An 18,011-nucleotide genomic window follows, 5' to 3' on the forward strand; every position below is an offset into this window, starting at 1 on the left:
TGGGTTTTTTCTGGCAGATAAATGTCAACCTGTGTTCAGAATTCAACAGAATGTTCAATTGAGAGCACACTTTTTCCTCTTAGAGGATTTTGTCTTATATGTTGCTATTTAAAATTGCATAGTGGGTACCCTGAATATATTCTAATAAATGAATCCTCCTTTGCTTCCAGCTGTGTATGAATGTAGGGTTGAAAGCTGGGTAAGTGATAATAATATACCCCTCTTGGTCTACAAAGATGCCCATCAGGATCTAAGTTTGAGGTTGTTCTTTGTAGGAAGGCAGGTTTTATGTTGCAATATTTCCACTCTTGTCTGGTCTGCCTGATGACTAATAACACTGAGCTGAGGTGTAGGTTAGTGCTAAAAGTTCACTTGGTGGATTACAGTAGATAAATGACCATTATGGGCTCCATCCCACTATGTCGGCATCTTTGGGCTGGCACATAACCAGGGCATGTAACCTACTTTTGCCTTCTGTTGGGGCCATTCATCTCCAATAGTCAGCTGCTTTTCAGCCTCACCTTGACCAGATTGTCCACTTAAGAAGCCCAAACAGGACTCCTCCTTGATTTGGCCCTCTTCTGCCATGTCACAGTGAGCTGAAACAGAAAGAATACGCTGTTTTCTTCTTTTGAACCCCACAACAGTGACTAGTGTGTTCTTTGAGTGAATTGGCCTTTTGAGTCATGCGGTTGAGAGACTTAAATGTTGCTTGGGATGTTTGTAGTAAAGTCGGTATTAGAAATGCTAAATAAAACCTTTTAGTGTTTGGGGGAAAAACAAATCCGAAATTGAGGACTTGTCACCTGTTTTAAGTTCTGGTACTTTAGTATTAGTAGTATTGGTAGATGGATTGTCAGAACTGACTTGAATAGAGCTTGCTGGGCAGTCCTGAGGGTACTGAAGGGGGTGGAATAGAGCCTGGTACTGAATTACTGAATTCCGACTTGAATACAAATGGAAAGTCTTTTAGTTAGCAAGCAAGTGACTGAAGTGAACAGCTAGGACCAGGCAAACAATAGACTCCACTCTTCTGTACTACAGACTAAGTCAAAGGAATGGAGAACTGATGATGATGATGATGATGTGTGTGTGTGTGTGTGTGTGTGTGTTGTTCATTGGTCTAGTTTAAAGAGTTTTGGACTTTGTATGCTAATGCTGGGCTTCAAATGCTCTGGCCAATGGATTATTAACCTGTTTACTGTTCATCTTCATTTCAATGGTTTATTATAACTCAAGTATGAAAATATCCTGTAGGTTGAAATTTTATCAGTCAGTTTGTAGACTGGTGGCTCTTTTCTAACTTCTGAAAGGGGGTGGATGGGTAGGAGGGGCCTTGAACACAGGGAGAAGCCATTGACTCCTATGTTGGCCACTAATTGTGTTTGGGGAAAGAGTCCGACAATCTAAACAAATGTGGAGTCTTGGAGTTGAGCTGGCCTTTAATCTAGGGTACCAGTTGATTTCTTTCTTGAATTTTGGGGGCTTTTGGAGGCCAGTTGATGCTACTTACTCTTGGAGTTGTATTGCATTAGACGACTTAAAAATCTGATTTTTCTACTGTTTTGGTATCCGTGCTGCAGTAAGGAGAGTTAATTGTACACTGCTGCCGGTTGTTTTGAGGTGAAGATGTGGTAACTCAGATTGAAACAATGGTAATTACGTGGTAACTCCTATTTCCCCAGCTCTTGATAACTTACAATTACTTCTTTGTGTCTATTTACAGATGTTGATACCAGTGAACCAGGATCAATTCTCCCTAAATGTTGCAAAGTGTTCTGAAGCTCTTTGCACTATAGACCCAGGGAGTTTGAGTTCATGTCTTTCACTTTAAATCTAGTTTCACTTGTTCTTGTGTCTATTTTTCTAGGTGATGGAGGGTCTTATTTCTTTTGGGAGAACAAAGAAATTACTACAGCACCTGACCATTTAATTAATGAGTGATTATATGGTGGAACTCAACGTATTAATTTAGTAAAATAATGAGAAAGAGGGTTGGAAGCTCAAACTCTAATTCTTTGAAGTCATGATACGCTGAAAGGAAAAAATGGGAGGGGGAAAGAAAGTCCCAGATGATCTTCATTTAGATGTGTGTGAATGAAACTTTATTTAAATACTGTACATCAGAATAGGGAAGCTCAGTAAGTCAGTCTTGAGGTGATGATTAGCTCTTGCTATGGCAAAATAAGCCATCTATGGCCAGTGCCCTGATAGCAGCCTGAGTGAATGGAAAGGTAGGCATCATATTAATGAATCCTCCTGACTTCCTTAGGGAATGGCTTTGCTCAAGACTGTCCTTTGAACTGTGTTGTGTTGTTGCGTTTTAGGCTGAGTTGCAGTGTGGAAGCTTAGATTGCACAGGAAACATTCTCTTTGTCCCTGTTGTGCCATGCTTTGCTGGAGGATTCAACTTGAGTACTTGGGGACTGGAAATAATTCTGTAACTGAGGCCTGTAAATCCAGACCAGATATGACTGAAAGAGGATTTAGGATAGCACCCCCTGCATGGTATAGGACTTACTGTTTTTGGAGAGTTGTTTAGTATCTTTTGTAGCCACTGCCCCAGTCTCTGCTTGTCATTCTAGGAGACAGTGTGCTAGAAAGACTTGTCCTCACCCCTACCCCAACCCCCCTATTTTATTAGTAGATTGCTATCAGGATGGCAGAGTTTGGTTATACCTTTTAGTTCTTGTTGGTTGATGAAGGGTTTGGTCTCTCCAGTGTCGGCTTAAAGTGGGTTGGTGTGTGATCTATAATTTTGACTCTGAGCAGGACTCAAGTGACAGCATTTAATGTATTTAATGCAGTTCATTCCTTTTTCTCCAGTTTAGGAAAAAGAGCCTTAAAGAACCTTAGACTATCTGGTGTGGTGTTTGTTTCAAACTGGTCTCTGTGGAACCCTCTGGTGGGTCATTGCTAGAGTATATATGTGGTTGGGATGAGGGGTTTTGCTGTCTCCCATTTCACTCCACTGTGCTTCACTCTGAAAGTTTACTTTAATACTCTGTTATATTGGGCTTCCATAGAAGATGTCAATGGAACAAAATGTTCTGAGGCCAAAAACAGGTTGAAAAGCAGTGATTTAGTAGGGAAATGGAAATCTAGAAATGTTAAAGTAACCTTGCTTAAAGTTACAGAGTGAAGTACTGGCAACTACAGAACTAGAATCGGGCCTTCTCTGTACTGATTTTGTTTTCTCATTTACACTGCCTTACCTGTGTCCTTGTAGGCATTTAGTTTGAGTTGAATTGGAATCCTTGCTGCTTGCTCTTTTATATATTCTTGGTTCTTTACTCAAACATTTTGTCACAAACTTCTGTTCTTTCAGAGAAGACTCCTTATAACCACCTGTGAAGCATATACAAAATGAGGTTATAAGTGAGTAATGGCACTAGTAAGTAGCTGGCCTTTTTTCCTCAGACTATTCCTGAAAGTGAGAAAGTTCTCTCAAATAGGATGTGAGGCTTTATGTCTGTAATGTCTTAAGCTAGTGGGCTGTAGAGAATACCTATGCAAAATACTGAACCAAGTACAGTACTTGTCTTTCCAGTGACCTGCCCTGGCATCTGAACAAGAAAACCTGGGTATATCTATTGACAGAACAGTTTTAAAAAGAATTCTGGGAAAGAACTACAATGGCCACATTCCTACCCTCCCCCCCCCCACCTTTGTGAAGCAAATTTTTCAGTTAAACTTTTGCTTTATATCTACTTGATGATTACCTAGTGGCTGCTCTTTAAACTGAAAGGGAAGGTTAGGAATCCACTGCAGTGAAGGCTGGCACTCTAGTAGCATGGGTTCTAGGTGGCAGGATCATGGACACACTGGAAGTCCCAGTTCCTCAGAGGAGACATTTTTCTCAGTTCCAGTGACATTTTCTTCTGAGTAAAATGCAAGAGTGAAAAGTGATAGAGTGAATGCCCTGTGCCCATTTTTAAGAATGTTTCCATGGATTTTTTTTCTCTAGTAAATTTCTTTGAAATAACTCGTCACTTGTTCAGTCATTTACTCAAAACAGTCAGTTATGGCTGATACCTATGGTAAGGAAAAGTTTACGGGATTCCTAACATTTTATGAAAGAAAAATCTGAAGACTTTTGAAAGCTTTTATTTTATTTTATTTTATTTTATTTTATTTTACTGTTTATTTATTTAAGGCGGGGGGCAGAGAGAAGAGAAAGAGAATCCCAAGCAGCCTCCCCCAGCATGGGGCTCAATCCCACAAACCCAAGAATATGACCAGAGCTGAAATCAAGAGTCGAAAGTGGAAGCTCAATCGACTGAGCCACCCAGGTGCCCCCTGAAGGCATTTAGATAGGTGGTTCAATGGTGGCAGAAGAGGGTGTATAGGAGAGCAGGCCTTTTGAAGGCGAGGTGGTGGTGGTGGTGGTGGTGGTATTGTGGACTGGGTGTATAGGGTAAAGAGAAATGCCCATTGGTGGTCCAGCTGGGAAAGGGTAGAAAATGCTAATAATGGCACTTGGTGGGGGAAGAGTCGGTAGGGAAGGAGCAGGCCCACAAGATTGCCTAATTTCAGGGAACACTGTGCACAAGGAGAAGGACAGGGAACCTGTAGAGTTGGGTAATCCAGGGGCCCTGACCAGGCCTCTGACCACAAGTGTTCTCTCCCATTACTGGAAAGTATATTTCTGACCGAGAGGGGTGAATGCAGGGATACAATATGTGGTTTGACCAGATTGTCTTAAAGATTGCTTACTGAGTGCTGGCCTAAGTTTTTTGAGATCTCTGTCTCTTTTGATTTTACTTGACAAATCAGAAGCTGGTAAACAAGAGGGAATGTAATGTACCTGGTCACATTAGAGTTTGGGTAAAAGTACAAATGGAGCAAATAGTAGGTGGTGGTAATTGGCATTTAACATTGTCTACTATCCAGAGGGAACAGTTAATGTAAACTATTGAGGTAATTTGTGATCTCTCACAGAAACTATAATAAATGTGGAATAAATCACAACTAAAATTATTAAAGGATAATCATTTTTGGCTTCAATTTCTACAATATTCCATGTTTTCTTTAAAAGGTCAAATTAATCCATAAGCTTTTTTGTTTTAACAGAAATTTTATTCTACCAGGTACTTTGTGGATCTGTCCATAGAGCCAGATTTTCTACTTGCACTGAAAATGGCAAGCAATGCTCTGAATTGGTGACAGCTGTAGATTTAATGATTAGATCAAGCAGGGAAGTGGCTTCTGAGTGCCAGTTAGATTGGTTTTAATGTGAACTTCTTTTTCTGAGGTTATTAATTATGTTCCAACAATTCCCTGATACCACCTGAGTGTCCAACAATTCAATTCTGACACAACCTGCCCAGATTTAGTGCGTACCCCAGAAGTTAATGGCTCAGTCCCATAAGATTGCCCTACTTCAGATACCAGCCACAAGTATCACGTAGCCCCAAGGTACCTGCATTTCTGCCTGGCAGGCTAAAAATTGGGGGTTCCTCACAACTTCCCTCCCCCAGGTTCAATAATTTTCAGAACATATGACTCAAAGAACTGAGGAAAGTGTATTTAGGATTATAGTTTCATTATAAAGGATACAACTCAGGAACAGCCAGTTGAAAGAGGGGCATAGGACAAGATATGAATTGGCACAGCTTCCATGTCCCCCTTGGGTATGCCTGCCTCCCAGCACGTCAGTGTGTTCACCAACCCTGCTGCTCCTGGTTTTAGTTTCTATGGAGGTTCCTTGATGTAGGCATGACTAATTGAATCATCCACCTGGTGATTAAACTCAAGCCACTGTTTGCACCCCTTCCCTGTGGTCTGGAGATGAGGCTGAAAGTTCCAACTTTTTAATCTCGTGCACGCTCTTTCTGGTGTGGCCAGCCTCTCTCTTGAAGCTATCTAAGGGTCCACCCTGAGTCACCTCATTAGTATAAGTTCCAGTGTGATCCAACTGGGGATTCTTATGAATAACAAAGGACACTTCTATCTGTAAGGACATACCAAGAGTTTTAGGAGCTCTGGTATAAACTGGGGACAAAGGCCAAATATATTTTCTATTCTATACTAATAATTCAGCTTTGCATCCCATAAGTAGATGCTACCCTACAGAAGGCTACCCAAAGTTAATTTAGGTGATAAGTAACAATATGCGTTTAATACTGTTAATTTGATGGAGTTTTTGGTAAAGAAAGTGCAAATTGAAGAGCTTCAGATTACAAAAGAACAAACTTCTCCCTTAATCCATATGAAATGGCATTCCCATAATGTGTTATAGTTTCTTGGACTTGACAGGTACTCTAGCTCTAGACTTCCCTAGTGCAAGAAATGAGCTCCCTTAATGAGAAATAAACTACACAACGGGCGCCTCAGTGGCTCAGTTGTTAAAGTGTCTGACTTTGGCTCAGGTCATGATCTCACGGTTTGTGGGTTCGAGCCTTGTATCAGGCTCTGTGCTGACAGCTAGCTCAGAGCCTGGAGCCTGTTTCAGGTTCTGTATGTCCCTTTCTCTCTGACCCTCCCCTGCTCACCCTGTCTCTCTCTCTCTCTCTCTCTCTCAGAAATAAATAAAACATTAAAAAAAAAGAAATAAACTATGCAAAATTCACATTTTCTTTCGGTGTACCTTAAAAAGATTCAGGTGTACATAGTGCACTGTTTGAGAGCATTAGCCTAGTCTGGGTTTTAGTCTGAACTTTACCACCTACTTAAATTTTGATCTTGGATGAGCCACTTAACACCTCTAAGTCTCATTTTTATTTTTTTCATGTATAAAGGAGGATAATCACAGCAAATATATGTAAGGATTCAGTAAGACAGTCCATTTGAAGGATATGGCATGGTGCCTGGCATATATATAAACATCTAAGAAAATCAGCTATTATTAGCTATGTGCATACAGAGCTAAGCTCACCTGGGTTGGCAAGTCCCAAGGGGCCAGGAACTATATCATTTTTACTTCCTTTTATGGGGAGACATATGGGACAGTGTATAAAACATTGCTGGGCACAGAGTAGACACAGGTTATCTATCACTTGAAAATAAAACTTGCTCTGGGTGTCTAGGAAGTATAGGAGTGACTCTGTGATGGAAACTTCCAGCCTGTTTCCAGAGCTGGCCTAAAAGTGAGAGATGGAAAATCTTCCTGAAACTATAGAGCATGCAGGAGTCTAGCAATGGGCAGCGGGGCTCAGTAGCAAAGGTACTGTTAAACCAAAAAAAAAAGGGAAACTGATCCGGGAGACTTTTTTTTTTTTTTTTAATGTTTTTATTTATTTCTAGGAGAGAGAGAGACAGCGTGAGCAGGGGAGGGTCAGAGAGAGAGGGAGTCACAGACTGAAACAGGCTCCAGGCTCCGAGCTGGCAGTCAGCACAGAGCCCGACGTGGGGCTCGAACCCACGAACCGCGAGATCATGACCTAAGCGAAAGTCGGACACTTAATCGACTAAGCCACCCAGGCGCCCCCCGGGAGACATTTTTATCTTTTGCAATGTACCTTGGGGTGCAGTGAGTGGGGCATAACCACATGAGACTTTGGGAAGGAAATAGCAAATCTATTTCACTCAATCCAGAAAAACCTTTGAGGCTCAGCTGCCAAGCACCATGTTGTGTGAGCGCTTCTCAGAGACAGTGAAAAGCCCAGATACACTGGTAAAGGGCTTTACCAGTTGCTTGAGGTTCAGTTGGTGAACGAACTCCCCTAAGGCCAGGTCTCTAATTCTCCCTTTAGCTCACCCATCTGGAAATTCTATTCTGGTGGGACCACCACTGGACTAAGTCTAGATCCTAAGTTACTCTGTGTCTTTGGGCAAGTTACAGGCCCTCTTTGAGTCTGTTTCCTTAACTGTGACATGAAAGATTTGAGATGAAATCACTATTTCTCAAAGTGTGGCTTTGGTTACATTTTTAGTGTATATGCTGCTGAAATGAGCATGGAAGAGTGTTTTTTTGTACTGTTGATGGTACATAATATGATTTTTGGTGGTACATGGATGAGTCCTTTTTACTAGTTCCGTATTTCACTGTGTATTAATGAAAACAAAACTAGCATGTCAGACCTATGACTTCATGGATAGTGTTGCTTAAGATGTTTTTAAAGTGGATAGGATTTTTTTTAAGCTCTTAAGAAAAATATTGGGTGAACAGTAATTGATGGTAAATGGATATTTAAGATCATTAAGGCTTTCTAGGAAAGGCTGAAATTTGTCATTTCTGAGGTTCATTAATTCTGCTCCAGTGCCACACCTTCATGAAGTCCTCTGGGGAACACAGCAGAGCAAGTCCAAATTTGAGTGGATTTAAAGACTTGCCCCACTCAAGCAAGTTGACAAGTTTCTATTTCTGCATTCATGGTGAAGTTACCCATAAGTAGGTTGTGTAGAATTTAAGATATTGTAGATGTTAATAGTGGTTGCTTTTTTTTTAAAGAATGAAAAATGAGTAGTAATGCTTCCTCTTTCACTAAGCAGTTTTCCCACAACCTGGATTGATCTTTTGTTCCTTTCACTTTTTCGGGTTGGGACTCTCCATAGAAGCAGCTTAGAGTTCTGGCCTATTCTGTTGGGGAGGGAGAAAAAGTCAATCCTGTGCTGTCTCTCTCTTGCTTTTTTATTGATTGATTGCCAGTCTTCTCTCTTGAATGCACACTAGTGCATGTATTCTAGGTTCTGGAGGGCTGAGGCTGGGTCCTGTCTTAATGTCTGGTACATTACTTCTTACTGGTAACTTCTTTAAAGGTACAGTGTGACATGTGCCCTAAAATGAAGTTAAACGCAGAGGCAAACTTTATTTACAATTTCATTTCACTTTTGTCTTGTTGTTCATCACTCAACATAATGGGGGTCTTGAGAAGTAAAATGAACAGTGGTAAAAAAAAAAAAAAAAAAAAAAAAAAAAAAAGAAAGAAACAAAAGTATTGTGGGAGGTGCTTTCTTTTTAAGTAAAACCCCAGAATAAAACTGAAATCTCGATTGCATAATAGGAGCCAAGAAAGTTGCTTTCAGATGTACTCTGTGGTTTCTTGAGTTTGTTTGGTTTTTTTTTAATCTTAATTACCTGTGTTCCCTTGACATTTTCTTGTGTATCTTCACACTGTCATTTTTCATTATCTACTTTGCTTGTTGACCTATGTTTGTTCTATAGTTACTTCAGCATAAAGGCCCGTGCATCTTGTATAGTTTCATGTAATAAATAGTTTAGTGTTTCAAATTATAATTTAAAAGAATTGCTATAAAGATGGTTCTGTGTCTATTGTTTTTCTGTGCCATGTGTTATCTAGTCAAGATGAGGTCAAAATTGAGCACAGTGGTGACATTGATGTAGCCCAAGATTATTTTCCTCCTTCATTTACTTAATACAGAATTTCTACTTGATTTCATAATGAGAAACTCTTCAGACGTTTCCCAACTGAGGTAAATCTAATGTTCCAAGCCACAAGCCCTCAATACTTTGTAAATTTTGGTTTTGTCATTCATACTGTTTTGTCTCCTGAGAGAAGTGGTGACTTGTGGTATTTGGCACATTGGGAAAGGGAAAAAGTCTTTACTCAGGCCTATATTTTGCAGGATTAAAAAATCTTTTTTTCCCCCACTAAAATGTTTCATGACATTCGTCCTTTGTGCAGATTCAAAAGACTGCCTTACTCAGGGTAGATGTCTTTCAGAGTCCATTTCCCTTGGCGCAGAGTTTAGTCATTATTTATAGATAATTGCTGATGAGTCTGGGGAAATTCTGGAAGGGGATGGAGAGGGGTTGTGACATTTGCCCTTGGTCTATAGACTAGGATTTGCAAAGCTAGAGTGAGGTTGTTTATTTCCTTCTTTTCTTGGAAAATTGCCATTGGATCAATGAGTCTTGGTTAAGATTTCTTGTGGGCAGCTAAGTCGTTGGGCCTTTAAAGATGAGAGCCACATGAAAGATTGTTCTTTGCCAGTCATACAAACAATTATCTCCTTGGTAATATAATCTCCACAGAAGTGTAAGCATTCAAAATCACACATTTAAAGAGATAAAATGTAATTTAGAGTCAGAATGAAAAATGTACAAACAGTGGTAAGTTCAAAACCTTTTCAAGTCACTCTTCAATGTTTCCAGCACTTACTTGAGTAAGACCACTTATTCTGGTGTTCTCATGGAAGACTAACATTTTAATTCTTGTAGGAAATTTGAACTTTCATGGTAACTTCAAGCAAAAAATAAATTGAGGACTTTAACTCTTAACTTTATTTTTTTTCTTAAATAGTTTATTGTCATGTTGGTTCCATATAACACCCAGTGCTCATCCCAACAAGTGCCCTCCCCCATGCCTATCACCCCCCCTGCCCCCCTTCCCCCACCCCCATCAGCCCTCAGTTTGTTCTCAGCATTCAAGAGTCTCATGGTTTGCCTTCCTCCCCCTCCCCAACTATTTTTCCCCTTCTCCCTCATGGTCCTCTGTTAAGTTCCTTCTTTTTTTTTTTTTTTTTTAAATATTTTTTATTTCTAGGAGAGAGAGAGAGAGAGAGACAGCGTGAGCAGGGGAGGGTCAGAGAGAGAGGGAGTCACAGACTGAAACAGGCTCCAGGCTCTGAGCTGGCAGTCAGCACAGAGCCCCATGCGGGGCTCGAACCCACGAACCGCGAGATCATGATCTAAGTGAAAGTCGGACGCTTAACCAACTAAGCCACCCAGGCGCCCCAGTGTTAAGTTCCTTCTAATCCACCTATATGTGCAAACATATGGTATCTGTTCTCTGCATGATTTATTTTGCTTAGCATAACACCCTCAAGTTCCATCCATGTTGCTACATGTGGCCAGATTTTATTCTTTCTCATTGCCATGTAGCATTCCATTGTATAGGTAAACCACATCTTGATCCATTCACCCGTTGATGGACACTTAGGCTCTTTCCATGTTTTGGCTATTGTTGAGAGTGCTGCTATGAACATTGGGGTCCATGTGCCCCTATGCATCAGCACTCCTGTATCCCTTGGGTAAGTTCCTAGCAGTGCTAGTGCTGGGCCATAGGGGAGTTCTATTGTTAATTTTTTAAGGAACTTCCATACTGTTTTCCAGACGGGCTGAACCAGTTTACATTCCCACCAGCAGTGTAGGAGGGTGCCCGTTTCTCCACATCCTTGTCAGCATCTAGAGTCTCCTGATTTGTTCGTTTTAGCCACTCTGACCAGCATGTAACTCTTAGCTTTAATCCTCTCTGGTCAAAGAGCCAGAATTGCTAGTTTGTCAGGGCATTTCCTTTTCATGGTTTGCAGCTAAAAAACCATTGCTTGGCCTAGCAGAAAGAGGTAATAAAACATTATGCAACAGGTAAAAATCTTTCCAGTTGCCTTTTCCCCATTTGGAAGGATACAGTTTTTCCTTCTCTCTGTGTAGTTTGGCCTAAATTCCCTCTCTGTCTGATTTGTAGCTTTACCATTTGCATACAATGCTTAAGTTGACTCACTCAACACCCAAGTTCTGCAGGGCTCCCGCATTTAGTGCTTCTGACTCAGCCCACTTAAGCAAAAGAGCTTTTGATTACAGTAGCAGTTTAACAGAACAAAACTTTTAAAAATACACTGTTAATAGCACTCTGGTTTCCAAACAGATACAAGATATTCTAAGAACCATCCTATGTATTTTTCAAATTAGACATATATGTGCAAGGGACCAGCTTTCCCAGACGGAATGTGGATCATTCATAGGGAACTTCTGAAACTCAAAACTAGTCTTGTAACCTAGAAAATGTTGGCCTCCAGATTAGATGCTTTCACCATTATATTCAAAATGAAGTGTGTGTAGTCTGAATTTTTCTTAAGGACTGACCCTGGGATTGGTTATATGGTACGTGTGTTTATTGCCAGCTATTCATGCCAATACATTTGAGTGCCTTTTGTGGATATTGTCCTTAAGGACCTTATGATGTGGTAGGAAACGACAGTTAAGAACAATTAGAAAATGTAAAACCATTGCCAAAAAATATCAGTGCTATAAATGAAGATGTGGAGGGGCAGAAAGGCTCTAGGTCAGCTTGAAGGAGTCAGGAAAGGAGTCCTGTGGGAGGTAAAAATCTCAGGTGAGCTTGACAGACACAGACTAGAGAGTGAGGTGGCATTCAGTAGAGGTAACAGAATGTGTAAAACTAGAAGCATAAGAAGCCGTGACATTTTGGGGAATGACAAGTGTTTATGCCTGAGAGATGAGGAATAAATGAGATGGGGAGAATGACAGTAGTTGAGGCCAAATTTAGAAGGGCTTTCTTTGTATGCCTTACTGAGTTTGGGATTATCTTTTGTAGGTGAAGGGGGAACTATTAAGTAATTTTGAGTAAAGACCCAACATATTCGTGTGTGTGTGTGTGTGTGTGTGTGTGTGTGTGAGAGAGAGAGAGAGAGAGAGAGAGAGAGAGAGAGAGACAGTCAGCCAGACAGACAGACAGAGACAGACAGAGGAGAGAAAGAAAGATCATTCTAGTGACAGTGTGAAAGAGGTTGGGGGAGCAGTCCCAGAAGTAGGGAAACTATTTGTGAGAGTTCTCCAGTAAAAATGTCAGGGGCCTGAACTGTAGAAATACAAAGGATGAGTAGATACTCAAGAGTAAAAATTTAAAAAGTCTGGCTTAATCTGGTGAAACTTTATTGCTTGGATGTCCTGCATGGGTCAGTAGGCTGAAGGGTGCCCTGTTCCATACAGTCACTCAGAGGCCCAAGCAAGTGGAACAGATTCCACTGTTGTGTACTGTCTTGATCACCATGGCAGGGGAGAAGATGGCTGGGATGTCACCTGCCAGCTCAGTGTTTAGGCTTAGAAACGATGATAATCACACCTGCCTACAGCTCATTGGCCAGAAACAGACACATTTCCCCACCTCACTGAAAAGAGCCTGGGAAACGGGGAGCAGATGGACTGTTTGGTGAGCTTCTCAGTGCCTCAGTGTAGGGATTTGAGTAAAGTGTTTTTTTTCTGAGATTATTTCAGTGTATCAACAGTACCAACCTCATAGGGTAGATGTGGGGATTAACTGCTGACATGACTCTAAAAGGCCTAGTATTCTGTCTGGCACAATAAGACTATTGGAGAGAACCTTTAAGTTTGATCTTGAGATTTTCTCACTGTGGGTCTTATCTAGTTAGTGAATTATAACCAATAATTAAAAACCAAATTAAAGAAATGAAATGAATTAGAGTATGTCCTAGAAGTGAGGGTAAGGTAAATATTGCTTCATGAAACTTTTGAGTTATATGTGTATTTACATATGTTTATTTGGTCAGGAAGTAGTGTTCCTTTTCACTGAAGGCTACAGTTAAAGTGTGGAAGACACTGATCTAGTTCCATCTCTCATTTCACAGTAACTGAAAGCTTATACATACAACGCAAAAAAACTATCATTTTATTTTTTTTTAATTTTTAAGATTTTATTTTATTTTATTATTTTTTTACTTTATTTGAAAGAGAGGTGAGAGAGAGTACACATGTGGGAGGAAGAGGAGAGAAGGAGAAAATCCCAAGCAGGCTCCATGCAGTGCAGAGCCTGATGCAGGGCTCAGTTTCATGACTGTGAGATCATGACCTGAGCCAAAATCAAGTCGGACACTTAAATGACTGAGCCACCCAGGCACCCCTAAGGATTGTTACTTTTAACTAATCTTTATACCCAACTTGGGGCTCAGACTTACAACACTGAGATCAAGAGTCGTACGTTTTACCTATCCAGCCAACTAGGCGCCCCCAAAAACTACTCTATTTTAATACGGTTTTTGAAGGAGTTAGTTTACATCCATATTTTTAAAGCTGTGGGTTTGCAATTATCTTTAATTGCATAAAACAGTAAAAACATGGGTTTGCATTTTAGCTTTGCCACTTGCTAGCTGTGTGCCCTTATGTAAGTTACTGGTATTTTTTTTTGCCTTAGTTTTCTCATTTATAAAACGGTAATGATAATACCTACCTCATAGGGTATGATTGTTGGATTAGTTCATATGTGTAAAAGTGTTTTGAAAATGATAGATAGTACATTGTAAAACTCATGTCAGTATTTGTGGATGTGATTGTGTAAAACTGGCTAGTACCATACATGTAGATAGATTTGTATAGTGGGCTTGGTACAAAGTAGGTGCTTACTCTTTAGAAAATGTTAGGTGCCACTTAACTCTTTTCACTTTACCATGCACACTCCCTGCCTTCTTAGAACTTGTAATCTATGATGTAATCACTGAAATAATAACATCCTTTCTCTTCTGTACACTTGTTATTTTTGACTACCTGCTTGGGCGCCCTAAATGTTTATGTTCCATAGGAGTAAAGGATACAAAATGCATTCAAGCCTTGCATAATGCATAATAGAAATAACAAATTGTCTGTTAAAATAAAATGTCATCATAGGCAGTTCTTTAAAAATTCAGTGAGGAGAACTTACTGGGGGAGAAACCAATAAAATACTTTCCTTTCTTGATTAAAAAAAAAACTTTTGGCCTGCAAGAAACAAGTATCAAATTTGTTTTTAAGATTGTTAGGTTGATTTCCCTTGCAATGAGTAGTTGGTGTCAGCCAACTGATGAGCAGTGAGAAACGTGCTGTGCCTTTCACAGGGTAGTGGTGGATAATGACTGTTTTCATTTTGATAAGCCAGTTGGTGATACTGAGGAGTAGTGCCCTGGGTGAATAGGAGTTAATCCTGGCTGCCTGTCAGAAGTGGATTTGTTATATAATTTATGGCACCCAGAAGCCCTTTGGGGAGGTCTTTATTGTCTTATTATCAAGACAGTATCCATCTAGGCCTGAAGATTAATTCTCGTTGTTCCCATCTAGTTCCACCAGAGTGATTCTCATAACTGAAAGGGTAGCAGCTTGCTGTGAAATGCCTGGACTTGGCTTATGCTTTGACACAAAGGTATGTTAATCAAGAATGGCTGTTAGGAACCCAGAAATGTTTCAGTTAGTGATTTATTAATAGTGTAGAGGGCTTTTTTTGTTGTTGTTAAACTGATTCAACTTTTGAAAAATGAGTCGTATTCAGAGCTTCAAACATTTCTTCTTTGACTAGCCTCACAAAAGGTATATGAATGTTTCTGTCTTGTAAATTGCTGCTGCCATTCATTTGTGTCTGTCCTGCCACTGCTGAAACAAATGTGGGAGTGTTGGTTTGGTTTTCCATCATTTAACACAAGTGGACTCTTTAACTCTTATTACTGGTGGGTGTCCACTGTTCAACAGCCTGTACTATTTTTTCTGACTCACTGAGAAGTCATGTGGTGGTGTGATCCCCGTCCTCAGCTACCAGCACTTAAACTTGTAATTTTCAGTGTATTGTGTTAAAACAAACTTCTAATTCTGGCTATTTTTCTTTTCAATTTTAGACCTAAAATTGGAAGCTCTATTTTTATAAAACACTCTCCTAGAAAAGTCACTGGTGTTGCTACCCAAATATCATAACTGGGCCCGGGGGCGGGGAGAGCAAAAGCTAGCTGTTTCACATGCTTAAGCAAAATGTGTGGGCCTGCCTGCCAGCCAGCGGAGGTGGAATCTGCCCTTTGCTTTCTTGGCAAGTGCATCTGGCTTTGAAGGCCCTGATTAGGACTTTCCTTGTTGGCCTTTCTTTTCTTGCTGTCGTATAAAACATACTCATTGTCTGTAGTTCTAATGAGATGGAGGACCTTGATGGTCCATATCTCTTATTATCTTTGATGAGGTATGAGCTCCAGCCCTCCGAGTTAAAAGCCACTGTCATCAAGTGAATTTTAGTAAATATAACAGTGGGATAGCACTGTGTAAAAATGGCTGTGAGTCCTTCATGTTCAATATGCAGTACTTAAGAAAACCGCTGATTTTTGCTCTTGCATCTCCAAGCACCTTAAATGTGTGATGCCTTAGTTTACCAAGTTAGAGAAGATGCTGTTCAGACCAGGACCAGAAGGCTTTTTACTGGAGTTCACCTAATTGGCAAACCCTTGGAGCTTCCTAGAGTGCCACATGGCAGTGGCTTGAATGAACTCTTTGGACTTTCTTCTTTACTAAAAGGAGAGGCTGCAATGATACCGATATCCATCATTAGTGTGAGATTTTTCCAAGGGACTTGGGTGCAGGTCAGAAAGAAGCACGACAGAATAAACATGTTCCTATCTCAACTTTAACTTTGGCTCTTGGTGAGTTTGAGGTGAAAATTAGCTTGTGGCATGTGGAGAGTGGTATAGGCTGGCTAAGAAGCTGTGTTTGTATCACATTATCTGAGAAATGATGAGGTAAGGATTAAGTGGAACAAGGGGACAATTCCTACTCTCTCTTCTCTCTGGAGGTAGTAGAGTATGGGAAGGAGAGGAGTCAGGAGAAGTTAGACCTTAAGAAGCAGCTCTGGAAAGGTGAAGTTCTACATACTTAAGGCTTAACCTTAACCCTTTGAGTATTTGGTAACTTCATCATACAATTAGAATTGGTGTATATGGCTACCAATTACTGAGTTCTATCTTATGCTAGAACAGTGCTAAGTATGTTGGACTCATCATTTATTTGATCATGAATTAATATACTTAAACTACATAGACTAGTTAGTGCCTTGTATAGAAGTGCTCAGTAGATCTCAGTGATTATTATTCACTCAGCAGATATTTATCAGACCCTTACTTATGTGACATGGCTTAGGTGCACAGGACAAAGGGGTGAAGAAGATAAAATCCCTGCTCCTGTGACATTTGCCTTTTAATAGTGGGAGCAGACAACAGATAAGTAAACAAGAATTTCAGAGAGTGGAATATGCTGGGAAGAAATAGTGTGTTGGATCCGACTGAGATGGCATTGAGGTTGGTTGTACAGTAAAGACATCTCAGCATTAGAACTGACCCCCACCTGATGTGAAGGAGCCATTTATTCTTCACTGTTGACCCTTTGATTTTCCTGGTTTTCAGGTGATAAAACTGAGGCACAGGTGGTTAAGTATGTGCAGCGGCGCAGATAGAGCTGAACTGTACAGACTTAGTCACCTGTGTGCAGAGCACGTCCTGCCTTTCTCCGAAGGCATGAGACTGTACTGGGGCAGCTGTAGGAGCTGCAGTATCTGCAAGTGGGTTTTTTGGGTGAATGGAATGAATGTGATTGCAGTGTAGGTAAAATCCTGATGCATTTTGGAAAACTTCCATGTGTTTTCATAGACCCCAATCATTGAATGCAAAATTTGCATGTGAGTGTGTGTATGTATGTACAGATTATTCTGGGTCCAAAGCTGTCCTGTCAGATTTTTAGTGATAGTGATGACCAAAAGAGCTTATGGTACTGCTGCTTTAAGATTTTTCTCATAATCGGTTTTATGAAAATAGGGCCTAGCTGTTAGGGCAGAGTTTTGATAGACAGCTTTACAGTGGCCATTTGGTGGCAGCAATTTTGGCAGGTGAATATGGGTGGGAAGTGCGCAAGAACTGGGCTGGAATCATCAGATGTCTGTCTTTGCCAAGCCTCTAAACCTGTGATGCCAGCCATCAGGTATAGAGCTCTATTTTGATTTAATTATCTGCTTATCTTTACACGTGTTAATGAATACTTTGGCTTCATGCCATGTGAGTGCACATCTGTGAAGTAAGTAACTGTTTGGAAAAAAAAAAAAAACAAACTCAAACCTTGGGGCCTCAAGTTTTAACCTGCAGGGAATGTATTTCCAATAAAGACACAAACACGAGCATTTCCTGTCACAGTTTTTAAAACCTGAATTCTTTCTTTCTTTCTTTCTTTCTTTCTTTCTTTCTTTCTTTCTTTCTTTCTTTCTTTCTTTCTCTCTCTCTCTCTCTCTCTCTCTCTCTCTCTTTCTAGAGGGAGACAGAGTGGGTGCATGCGTGAATGAGCAGGGGAGGGGCAGAGAGAGGGAGAAAGAATTTTTTTTTATATTTATTATTGAGAGAGAGCATGAGCGAGTGGGGGAGTGGCAGAGAGAGAGAGGGAGACACAGAATCCAGAGCAGGCTCCAGGCTCTGAGCTGTGAGCACAGAGCCCGACGTGGGGCTTGAACTCAAGAGATCATGACCTGAGCTGAAGTTGGATGCCAACTGAGCCACCCAGGCACCCTGAATCTTTTTTTTTTTTTTTTTTT

The 18,011-nt window shown here is 40.5% G+C and overlaps 1 protein-coding gene across 5 annotated transcripts in view; it reads left to right on the top strand.

Annotated features, from left to right (window-relative positions):
• DCUN1D3 (defective in cullin neddylation 1 domain containing 3) overlaps positions 1-18,011 on the top strand; it is a 41,616-nt gene that overhangs the window by 4,526 nt on the left and 19,079 nt on the right. Inside the window, exon 1 of one of the 5 annotated variants that reach the window (XM_039233676.1) lies at positions 16,962-16,972. The exons of the other annotated variants lie outside the window; for them this stretch is intronic. The gene's annotated coding sequence lies outside the window, so the exon portion shown is untranslated. Of the gene's footprint in view, positions 1-16,961; positions 16,973-18,011 lie in introns of those variants that run through there. 5 annotated transcript variants of the gene reach the window in all.

Source organism: Hyaena hyaena, unplaced genomic scaffold (assembly GCF_003009895.1).
Source record: "Hyaena hyaena isolate Hyena2069 unplaced genomic scaffold, ASM300989v1 scaffold_78, whole genome shotgun sequence".
Taxonomy (NCBI): domain Eukaryota; kingdom Metazoa; phylum Chordata; class Mammalia; order Carnivora; family Hyaenidae; genus Hyaena; species Hyaena hyaena.